The 12,001-nt window shown below is 51.9% G+C and overlaps 1 long non-coding RNA gene across 1 annotated transcript; it reads right to left on the bottom strand.

The window, feature by feature from the left end:
- Positions 1-599: 599 nt before the first annotated feature.
- On the bottom strand, positions 600-2,640 carry LOC309852087. The gene is made up of 3 exons (XR_014305073.1): positions 2,600-2,640; positions 1,685-1,819; positions 600-967 (listed from the first exon to the last, which is right to left on the bottom strand). It is a non-coding gene; the product is annotated as an uncharacterized lncRNA (long non-coding RNA).
- Between the last annotated feature and the right edge of the window lie 9,361 nt (positions 2,641-12,001).

Below are 12,001 nucleotides of genomic sequence, written 5' to 3'. Positions count from 1 at the left end.
AAACTTCGCGTAAGGATCTCAAAGCAGACCCCACCAATGACGAATTTGAGAACCTGCCAGAAATAGCCTCGAGATCAGCTCTCAGGACAGGGCACCACATCTCAGTTAATTCTGGAAGCTCTGAAGTCGGATGGCTTGTGTTTGTTTCCAGGTTCCACTGCCCCTCCCCCTCCTCACACAGTGAAAGGATATCAGGAATCACCCGGTGGGTTGTCATGGGGATTAATGAAGACACCTGAACAGGGCTCTCCACCAGGATCCGGCACAGAGTAAGGTACAATACATGTTAGCTATGCTTGTCCTACTTCTTGAAAGATCTGCATCTAACGCAAGAGCCACTTTCATCGTAGACCAACCTAGGGAGCAACAGTTTGTTTAATCAGTACATTCTGAAGAACTAGGATGTGGGTTCAGGTAAGGGCTGGGCTTTGGAAACTCAGGATGGAGATGGAGAAGGGGCCGAGGGGGCGCCAGGCTTCAGAATGAGGAAAATGAGGAATTAAGGCGGAGGAAGACTCCAGAAACGAGGCTGGTGTCCAGAACTCAGCAGAGTGGTCAATAGATGCTCTGACTCCAGGGGCTGGGCCGGGAAGCAGAGACTAAGGAGAGGCCGTGGGTGGCCCAGGGGTGGAGTAGGGGGTCCCAGACAGGACAGAGGGTGTGGGTAGAGTCTGAGAGGTTGGTGGACAACATGCTGTGGGACGAGAAAGGGACAGCATCAGGTATCCGAGCACAGAAGTCTCCTGCCATGGATTCCTAGTGTCCCCAAAGGGGCAGAGAGAGGCTTGCGGCTCAGACTCAGAGCGTATATCACTGGGGAGCCTGGGGAGAGGAGAAGACTCCATCCAGTCTGTCTGCTGGTGTGCCCTGGAGCAGAGAAGACGTCACGATAGAAAGGGAAGCCATTCCCAGAGCTCTTCTCCCTTGCGACCCTCGGCACACATTCTTGATGAGAGAAGAAGACATCCTTTGGGAAAGCAGTGCAAAGACAAATAAAATTGGTTTCTTTAAAAGAAGAAGCACCAAAAGTCCATCACGGGTGAAACACATTTACCTGGACAAACAGAATTTTTTTTTTTCAGCGGGAAAAAAAAAACAACCCTGCAAAACACACACACACACACACACACACACACACACACACGGAGGCGCATACACTCCAAACGCCAAGCTTCCAAAGGCAGAACAGGTGTGTCCCGCTGGGAGGACGCTGCAATCAGGAGGCTGATAATTAAGCTGCAAACATGTAACAGAGACACTTCTTTGGCCAGAGAACATGGCAGATTGCTCTGAAATCCCACCGTCTCTCGCCAAGAAGAAAAAAAAAATGTGCAGAATCTAGCAATTACCTCCAAAATCTTTCACCGCGGATGGACTCTGGGATAGGGGAAGAGGGGCAGGGAAGGGTGGAGGCAGAGGGAGGCGCAGGGAGAGGGCAGCCCGGGACAGCAGGGCTGGAGCCCACGCATTGGAGGCAGGGGGAGGGGAGACTGGGAGTAGGGGTGAGTGCGGCAGGGTTCCACATGTTTCGGCTCCCAGCCTCGAATCTGGGAACGCACTGCCCACTTCCTACTGCCTTCCTGTCCTTGGGAATGAATCTCTCGGCCACGGAGATCCTGTTCTACGAATTCACAAACCTTAACTGTCAAATAAGTTTCTTAATAGAGGCACATCCGTAATTCACCTGGGGGCCATTTAGGGAAGCAAGAGCTCCTCACCCAGGCCCAGGGCACAGATGCAGTCTCCTGCAGGATCTGGCATATTCCGGGCAGAGCGTGTCAGCCCCGCTGCTCTGAGGCTGTGAGGACAGATTCTCTACCTGTAGTCGAAAACCAAACCACTCCAACTTTCAGATATTGTCCACGAACAAGTTATAAGTCAACAAATAATGGGAAAGCTAGATAATGGGAAAGTAAACGCAAGTTGGAACAGCAGAGCCTTAGCGGGACGGCTGACCCAGTGGAGTGTGTGATCAGGGAGGGCTTCCTGGAGGAGGTGGTGTTTAAATCCAGCCCTGATGAATGAGTGAGAGTTCCCCAGGGAAAGGCCTAAGGCAGATGTTTTCAGGCTGGGGGACCAGCAGGCGGAATGGCTCTGAGGTGAGTTTCAGAAGCTGAGAGGAGCCCAAGATGACAAGCAGGGGGCTGGAGGGGCATAAGGGATGGAGGTTAGGGTTGGGATGAGGGTCCAGATTATGAGGTGCGCATCAGCTGGTATTTTTGGAAGGGTGGGGAGAAGCATTTTACAGAATCACTTTCTGTGAAAACAGAAAGTCAAGTTAAAACTTCTGCCCGGGAGAGGGTGGGAAACCCCTCAGATCTGTGCATTTCTCACCTCCGGCCGGGTGCCGGGTTGGCCCCTTGATGGAAATGACCTCCCCCTCAGCCCTCGGAATGACCCAGTGAACGTGACCCCTTCTTCCCCCACTGCACACAGGGGAAGGTGGAGCCTTGGAAAATCCAAATTACTTGCCCCAAACCACCCACCCGCGGGCCAAGAGCCATACATCTGAGCCACTGGAGCCACCCGGGCGCCCGTAAGCCTGACATGTGAAATCAAGTTCCCCTGACTCTTAACACCAGTCCTCCTTCATGGTCACCTGCCACCTTGGCTGAATTCCGCGGGAGGGCCCCGAGCTCAGCCGTTGAACCGTATGCGCCGAATGCCTACTGCATGCCAGGGGCTGTGCTGGCCTGAGCCCCTGCCCTCCAGGAATTCACCTTCCAGTGGGCAGGTCCGGGGAGGGAACACCGCAGAACCACTTAGCACATACCTAAAACTCAGGTTCAAGCACCATGTCGGTGATAACACAGGCTCAGATGGAGGGGAGCGGGAGGGCTCCCTGAGGTGGGGACAGCAGACGTGAGGCCTGAATGCTAGGGAACGTGTGTGGATTCTATTAATCCAGAAGGGTTGGATTAAGCTCAGAAAATGGTGGCCTTTCAGAGCAAGAAAGCACCCATGAACCAGACACCGAGGGAGAAGCCCCATCTAGTGGTCAGATGCTGCAACTGAAGAGATTGAGCCAGAGAGACCCCGAGAACTCAAGTGACTTTGACATTCACAGGGGGGAGAAACCCAATCCTTTTATAGCTCCCTTGCGATTCAGAGACAGGACAATGGGTATTCTCAGGCCCTAAATAAGGAAACAAACAAGTAACTAATAATAAACAAAAAAAAAAATCGTAATCCCCTAAATACGTAAACAAAAATCTCCAAACCTCACATACCTGTGTTTGTGGGCACATGCCCCATTTTTTTTTTTTTTTTGCCACGTCTAGGTTCCATTTGTAGCATTAACATTTTTTTCCCTATAAACCAACTCACTTGTTCGCTTAAATACATTTCACTTAAAAGAAATATCTTTGCCATCTTCACAGAGTAAATGAAAATCCAATATCGTGCACAGAAAAAGTAGAAAATGACCATCTGGATTAACCCATGGAGGGGTCACCTGGGTGGCTCAGTGGTTAAACATCTGCCTTTGGCTCAAGTCATGATCTCAGGGTCCTGGGATCAAGCCTCACGTAGGGTTCCCTGCTCAGTAGGAAGCCTGCTTCTCCCCCTCCCCCTCCCCCTCCCCCTGCTTGTGCTCATTCTCTCGCTGTCTCTGTCAAATAAATAAAATCTTTAAAAAAAAAGTTCTCTTGCTCCACATAAAATTATGGGGTGCACTGCCCAAGGAACTCCAAAACCCCATGGCTCTGTGTGTTTACTTGCCCAAGAATGGAATCTTCATAAGGAACACTGGAAATGTCCCCGATGACTCTCAACCAGCCTCCTGTCTCTGCCCAGGCTCTGGGCGATTCATTGACCTGAGCAAGATCTCGCAAGGTGAGACGAGCCTCGTTCAGGGTCGGTCTCCTGATTGTCGCGCCAGTGTGCTTTCTTGGTATCCTCTTCGATACAACTGTTTCAATCACTGGAAGCCGCTTGAAGGCAAATTTGACTGATACCTAGGATTCTTCCAGTACTTTCTAGTATATTCCTGCACTAGCATTTAGCAGCCGAGGGGAAAATAGAAGAAATTATTCTCTTGATATCAGTTTTTTGCATTTTTAAAAATTTTCATTTTTTTAAAACTAATAGACTTTTTAAGGGCAATTCTAGGTTTAGATATAAATTTCAAAGTAAAGTTTGCAAAAATGTTGTTTGGTGCCACAGTTCCTCAAAATCCCTTTCACAGCCTTGTTCCTGATTCGTCTACAGAAATAGGTATCTCTCTGTTCCTCGGGTGCCGACACGCTGCCCACGTCAGATGCCCCTTGCCAGTCGCTTGCCAGTTCCCATTTCCGGGCAGATGCTACCTTTCCAGAAGCAAAGGATCTGCTTATAGAAATAGGACTGGGAATAAGAGCAGGAAGGACGGAACCAGCCGAAGCTGAGATTTTAAAGGTTGAAGGAAGAGGGTTGGACACCCACCACCGCAAGGCTTTTCTGAGTGTGGGGACATAGCAAGATCAAGAGGGACTCTCCCCGACCCTTCCTGCATCCTCGGCTTTGGGAGACAATGGAAATCGGCATTTTCCAGCCTGGATAGCAAGCTTGCCACCTCGCCCTGCCTCCATCTGCTCTCCGGTCCGACAAACTCTGTTCCGAAAATTCGGAATCTAAAAAAACCAAGGGCTTTGACTTTCTGATGGGAGAAGAGAGCAGAGGAAGCCTTGGGAGAACTCACTTTTTTTTGCAGCTTTCAGACCGGGGCTTCCTGGGTTCGGAAGGTGCCGGCCTCATTTACCCAGAGCAGGTGCATGGCTGGGATATGCTGACTGAGAAGGTACAAAACCCACGGAAAGTTACAGTGAAGTCCGCAAGGTTTTGGGATAAATCTGTGGCCAATTCATCACAACAGTATCTATGCATATACAGTTTCAAACAACAGCCATCTGTCTACGCAGGAGGCAAGGTGTTGACTCTGCAGACAGAGCTGCTTTTCCACGTGGACTTTGAGACCCCGACAGTCAGTCGGCGTCCTGCCGGGGTCTGCGGTCAGGCACTTGGGAACCTCTGCTTTAGGCCAGTGTGAAAAGAGCATCTGCACTCTAGGGGGCCCGGGGGCGGGGCAGGGACTCTGCACCCCATTTGCAGTACTGGTTAATATTTTAGTTTGACAGTCTCTTTTCTAAATTCTCCGTTTGTGGCTCCCGAATTCCAGATGAAGCAATTGCTTTGGATTCACGGGACCTAAAGGGTTTCCATCCGGTGACCCGGGGCTCAGTGTCCATTTCCACCCCCCCCCCCACGTGCTCCTATCCCCTGAATGAGATGATAACGGAGCGGAGTGGATCCTGTCCCCGCTGCTAGAGAGGGCTGCGGACCTCATGCCAAAATGTGACCCGAGGCCGGGGAGAGAGAAATGTTGACTTTGGCAGGACAGGTGAGCATTTTGCCTTGTACATATGCTGATTTAAGTATTTAAGTAATCCCTGACTTTTTGTCCTTTGATTCTATCAAAAACACTGTAAGTGCTTTTTGCATAAAAGGATGTCATTGTATGTGACACATTACCAAGCAGTGTCAGGACTGAGGTTTGTATGAGAAAACAGGAATTTTATACTTATTAGGCACGTTCAACCACTTCCAAAGGTAATTTTTTTAGTAGACTGTATTTTCCCTTCAGATGGTGACTTTGGGACCTGACCCAGAAGAAAGGGTTAACTCTGCAGAGCGAGAGAGAGAAAGGGAAAGCTGCCTCTCACAGCCCTGGGGGCGACGAAAATGAACAGATGCCATGATTTGTGAGGACTTTCAGTGACATCCCGAGACACAGCCGAACGGCACTGGGGACCATGTTGTAAATTTTGCCCGTTTACCTAGTGAGAGTCAGACAAATTCTTAATCCCTTCGAGTAGGGCTTCCACCTAAAATTTCATATTCAGAACTGCTACAGAGACAACAGATTGAAAATCCCGAGTGTACCCTGAAAACGTTAAGGCCAGAAATGAGTGCGTTTGTTATTCATTCAACAAGCACCGCTCACATAATTGCACAGCCACGGCGGGTCAAGCTCTTTGTGGGAGATGGGACAGCCCACGGCAACCCTTGGCTACATGTCAAGGCCCCAGGATTCAGGATGTTTGCACCAAGCCTGGCACAAGCCAGAGGGAGCAGGAGAGTCCCAAACTGTTGTGTGGGTCGGGGTCCTACCCTGGACACTCGTGGGTATAAGATGGGGTCTCCTGTGCCAAACCGCAGAGAGGCAGCTTAACCTGGTCCCCCACAATTCCCATGTTTTGGAGCAGGGAGCCCTGGTCCATACCCAGATCCCCTCCTTTGGGGCCACACTCGGCTTCCTTGCCGCCTCTCCCTTCAGTGCTCACCTGGAGGAACTCCAGTCCTGGGGAACTCATAGCCAGGAGCCTCCATGGGGTCCCAGGCCCACCTCTGCTGGAAGGAATTCCCGAGCCTTCTGTCTCCACCCACCGGGGTTGACAATTTCAGGCTTTTCTCTTCTGGCCCTGCATCCTAACACTTCCCCACCCTCGCCCTCAGTGCCCAGCTGCCGGCCGTCCTACCCGCCTCTGTTACATCTGCGTCCTCGCACGCTGCTGTCCCTCCTGTCACTGTGGATGGCCTGTCCGTGTCCCCCTTCCTGCGCCGCAGATCCTGGTCCCTACTCACGGCTACGGTTCCAGCCGCTCTCCTCCTCTCTGGTTCTTGCAGCTTCAAAACAGAATAAAACAAGACGCGAAACTTTCCCGGCCCCTTAGCCTCCTCCGGCCACCGCCCAGCTGTGACTTGCTGCCTCCCCACCCTTCCCTCTGGTTCCCTCTCTGCTCCACCCCATCACACTTGACCCCAAGCCACTGTCCCCACAGGGTCAAGGTCACCGATGGCTGCCAAGGTCACCGATGGGCTTCCACGTTGCTAACCCCAGGGCTCCACAGCCAGGACGCTAGGGGCCCATCTGCATTAGATGAGTTGATTACTTCTTCCTCCTCCAGGAGGCCATCAACTGGCCTTGGGGACACCACCCTTTCCTGGCCACTCAGTCCACAGCTCCCTTGTGGATTCTTCTTCTTCTCCAGAACCCCAAACACCGTAGTGTCCCACGGCTCAGTTCTTGGACCGTTCTTCTTTGTACTTGTTCCTCGGGACCCCCCTCACCAAGTCTCATGGATTGACACATCACACCCCTACACATGCTGGCATCCCCGAACATGGGTCCCCCCAGGGAAGGACCTCCCTCCTGAGTGCCAGGCCCCCACAGCCCGCAGACGCTTCCCCAGGGGAGCTAGAGGACATTCCCCATTGAACCATCCAGACCTGAATTTCCCACTTCCCCCCGCCAAAAGCAACTCCCCTTACCTTGGGGTCTCCCCCACCTTGGTCATATCCAGGCCATCCTTCCAGCGCTCAGACCAAAATCCTGGTGTCATTTTCAGCTCTTCTCTTTCTCCCCCCATCCATCCTCATCCTCCCCCAACCCAATCGTCCGGCTCTACAGAATACATTGGAATCTGTGTCCATCGACAGAGGAATGGATGGACATGGGGTCAACCCATGCAACAGATGGAATTCAGCTTTGAAAAGGAAAGACATCAGACACCTGCCACCGCGGGGACGGACCTTGAGGACGTGATGCAGACTTTCAGTTTTGCGAGATGACAAGAGTTCTGTGAATGGATGGTGGAGAGGGTTGCCCAGCAAATGTGCTTAATGTCACTGGATTGTACACTTGAACATGGGTAAGGTGCTGAACTTCACATTATGGGTGTCTTACCACAGTTAACAATCAGAAAGAAAGAAAGAAAGAAAGAAAGAAAGAAAGAAAGAAAGAAAAGGAAAGAAAGGAAAGAAAGAAAAAGAAACACCCAGAATCTGATGACTTCTTGCCCATTTGACTGCTGCCACCCACGTCCAAGCCCCTGATTTCTCTTGCCTGAATGATTGCTGTGGCCTCCTGCATCAGCCTGGTCCCTTTTCAGACTGGTCTCCGCCCTGCAGCCCGAGGACCTCAGTGCACCTGGGTCATTCTGCCCCTCTCCTCTGAGTCCTCCAATGGCTCCCGTCTCACTCTGGGTCATGGTGGCCTTATGACATCAGGGCTCCATCCCTGCGAGCCAGCCCCCAGGCATACAAGCCCAGCATCTGAGTAAGACACAGGCAAAGAGAAGATAAGAGCCAGTCCTAAGTCTGCACCTGCACCTCCACGATCTCCCTTTTATGCCTCCCAGCCATGCTAGTTCTCAACATTCCTGCCCCAGGGCCTTTGCTCCAACTGCTTCCTTTCCCACCAACACCTGCTTGGCATGCTGCCTCTTCTCACTTCCTCGAGTCTTTACTTACAGCCTAGACGCTTGGTATCTCCCCTCTTTAGTCTCCTTAGCTCCATCTTTTTGCTCACTAAGCACTTTCTCTCTAAGTGTCTATACATTAAGCTATTCAATATAAGCTCACGAGGGTGTGGATTTTTTTTTTTAAAGATTTTATTTATTTATTTGACAGACAGAGATCACAAGGAGGCAGAGAGGCAGGCAGAGAGAGAGAGGAGGAAGCAGGCCCCCTGCTGAGCAGAGAGCCCGATGAGGGGCTCGATCCCAGGACCCTGAGATCATGACCTGAGCAGAAGGCAGAGGCTTTAACCCACTGAGCCACCCAGGCGCCCCGAGGGTGTGGATTTTTATCCACTGATGTATCCCCGGGGCCTAGACCAGTGCCTAGAAGATCTTAGGCACTCAATATAATCTCTAGTGAATGAGTATGTGAGTGAAATCATGGGCGATTTCACTCAGGCCACAGTGCTTCCATTAGGCAATCTAGAACAGTGCTTTGCAAACCTTAGCCTGCTCCACAATTGCCCAGAAAGCTGACTGAACAGACTGCTGGACCCCTGCTGCCGCCAAAAGTTCTAATTCAGGAGGTTTGGGGTGGAGGTGAGATTCCAAATTTCTAAGAAGCTTGCAGGTATTGCTGACCCAGACTGTTGGTCCGATGGTTCCAGACTTCTCCTGACGGGCTGGGACAAGGGGTCAAAGGGCAGCCAGAGAGCTGCTTTTCCAAAGGCAGTGCTTGGAAGAGCCTTCTGCAAGGCATTGCAACCTGAGACTCCACTGAGCACACACACCCCACACCCCGGGGCCAGAGGGTACCCTGGGGCAGGCCTGGGGTGAGAGCCCCCTGCTTCCCGCACTCCTGCCGCTGCCTCTGCTCCCACTGGCCCAACGGCCCACGAGAGGGAGCCTGTGTCCCACGGAATACTGCTCGCTGAGCCAGGGACTGGTAGGGACCTGGAGGGACTGGGAGGGACCTGGAGGGACTGGTAGGGACCTGGAGGGGGGTCAGCCCTCCTGCTTCCAGCCGTCCCTGCAGGCTGCTGCTCCCGGGGCAAGGAGGTGGCAGGGAAAGCGCCCTTTGTACACAGCCTGACAAGAGTCTGGAATCTACCTCCAAGATGACCAAACTGTCCTCGGCCAGCCCCACATCACTCCAAAAACCCAACTGTTTTCCCTTTAAGAAAAGTCACCTACACTCTCTGCAGACCCTGAGTCACCACAGGATGCCCAGACTCTGAATCTCACATGCATTCTCTCTCCTCTTTCTGATCTTTCCTGCTCTCCCTGAGCTGCTGCTGCTTCTGCCCACCCCCCGTACAACCCCTCCCCCTTGCACAAACGAAGGGTGTACACACCTCTGCCCTCCACACAGACCACTGGGCACAAGCACAGACCCTGCATCCCCCACACCTTCTGTCTCCCCTGCAGTACACAGGCACACCCTTCTGCAGCTCCAGCCCCAGGCCCGCCCGGGGAGGGGGGGGCTCTCCCAATCCCCTCACCCCACGAACCCCCTCAGCCCTGCCCCTCTCCAGAAAGACACAGGGTGAATGGTGAGGCGGCTTCATTCCAGGATGAGCATAAATCACTTCCACAGGTGAACGAAAGCATCTACTGTGTCCCTGACCCTGTCCCGAACCCTGTCCCAGACCCTGTCCCAGACCCTGGGCAGCCGGAAAGGAGCAGCAGGCCTGGCCTCAGTGAACTCACTGTCCAATGAGTGGGAGCAACGTGGGGGCTTAGGTGCTCCCACACCGTGACTGGGCACCTCGGGGACCCCGAAGGGGGTCTTCGGAGCTCCATGGGTGGGTCACAGAGGAGGAGATGTTCCGGCTGGACCTTCGAGAACGAGCAAGCATTTGGCTGGGTGGGCGATGAGGCTAAGACATCCACACAGCGGGGAAAGGACAGAGAAACCTAAGCTTCTGCAGCCGCTGGAAAATATCCCGTGTTCCCAGTATCTTTCCCACGGGTTTTCTTGAAAGATGTTTGACATGCTCTGGTCTCCCCGCAACGTTCCTTCCTCTTAACTTTTAACTTTGCTGTGAATCTAAAACTGCTCTAAAAAAAAAAAAAAAAAAAAAAAGTTTTTAGAAATGAAAGCCAACATTGAGCAGGGATCCAGGAACGAACAAGCGAAAGCCTGGAGGGTCTCACGGCTCTCTTACCTCCCCTGCAGCACCCAGCACGGAAAGGGATGGCTGAGGATTCTCCAGACTCCTGTGTGTGTGGAGAGAGAAGGTCATGTGTCCCCATGGCTGCCTTTGGTCAAGGTGACAGAATGCAGAGAAGCCACTCCCAGCTGAAGCCAGGCTTGTTCCCCTTCCCTTCTGCCGTAGTTGAGGAACCCTTGATGTTTGGCCCAACACATGACGGCCTTGAATGAAGTCTACATTTCCTAGCCTCTTTTTGCAGCAAGGTGAGATCCAGGTGACTAATTTCCACCCAAAGGTTGTAAGCAGAAGTGGCATAGGTAACATTCAGGAGCTGTCCTTAAATGGAAAGCATGTATTTCCTTTTCCCTTTCCTTCTTCTTCCTAACTGGAATGTAGACGTGATGCTTGGAACTCCAGCAGCCATATTGGACCATGGAAAGTGATGGGAATGGAAGCCACTTCTGGAGGAACAAGAAGATAGAAGGAGCCTGCGTCTCTGACACGATGAGGGCCATACAAACCACAAAAGCCACTCCAGATGCTTGAACATGAGAGGGAAATAGAATTCTCTTTTGTTAAACTACCATTATTTTGGCTTTTTTTCTTTTTAAGATTTTTTTTTTTTTACAGAGATGACAAGTAGGCAGAGAGGCAGGCAGAGAGAGAGAGAGAGAGAGAAGGAAGCAGGCTCCCTGCTGAGCAGAGAGCCCAATGCGGGACTCGATCGCTGGACCCGGAGATCATGACCTGAGCCGAAGGTGGAGGCCCAACCCACTGAGCCACCCAGGTGCCCTATTTTGGCTTTCTTCTTCTTATTTTTTTTTTATAGCTTACTCTAATCCCTTGATATATCCATGGGCCTTTCTATCTCTAGCGACAGTCCCAATCCAGTCCCTCCTATCCGTCCCCACCGATATGATCCCTTTACCACACAAATCAAATGGCTTCCACTGGTTCCCCATTACCCACAGGATAGCGGCTGTCTACTCAAGGCCTTGGTTTGGAGGAGACCAGTTTAATTCCTCTTCCCTTCCCGGTGCCCTCCTACGATGAAAGAGATATTGGTGAAGACGGCAGATGAAGACGGCAGGCCTGGGCACAGACGCTGAGGGCGAAGACCCCTCACTGGTCCATGGGGATTGATGATGAAAGACAAGCCTCCATGTGGTTGGGGGAAAGGGGGTCACGTGGGTGACCCACAGCCTCTGGATGAACAGATAACACAGTGGATAGAGAGCCCAGCCAGTCACTGGGGAGAACTGGCTGAGACTTGCTGCATACTTGGGTTTCAAGAAATAATGGTTCCTTAATTGGGATGAAACTGATAACTTGTTAGATTACTAAGAAAGGAAATCACATGACTCAGTCAGTCCCCATGTCCTTTACTGTGGCCTCTTAATTGGGTATTTGTGTGTCTGGAATCGATACTCAGAAAATTGCAGCCACAACCCCAAGGGAATGAATTTTCTATTCTAATCCCTCCTTCAGGGTATTGGTTCTTGGCTGGACTCATGAAAGGAGCACCGTGGACCACTGGGCATCCTTTGGTTTCTTGGTGGTCGCTGGCAC

This window comes from Mustela nivalis (assembly GCF_964662115.1).
Source record: "Mustela nivalis genome assembly, chromosome: 17".
In the NCBI taxonomy this organism is placed as follows: domain Eukaryota; kingdom Metazoa; phylum Chordata; class Mammalia; order Carnivora; family Mustelidae; genus Mustela; species Mustela nivalis.
This window is presented reverse-complemented; position numbering and strand designations above follow the sequence as displayed.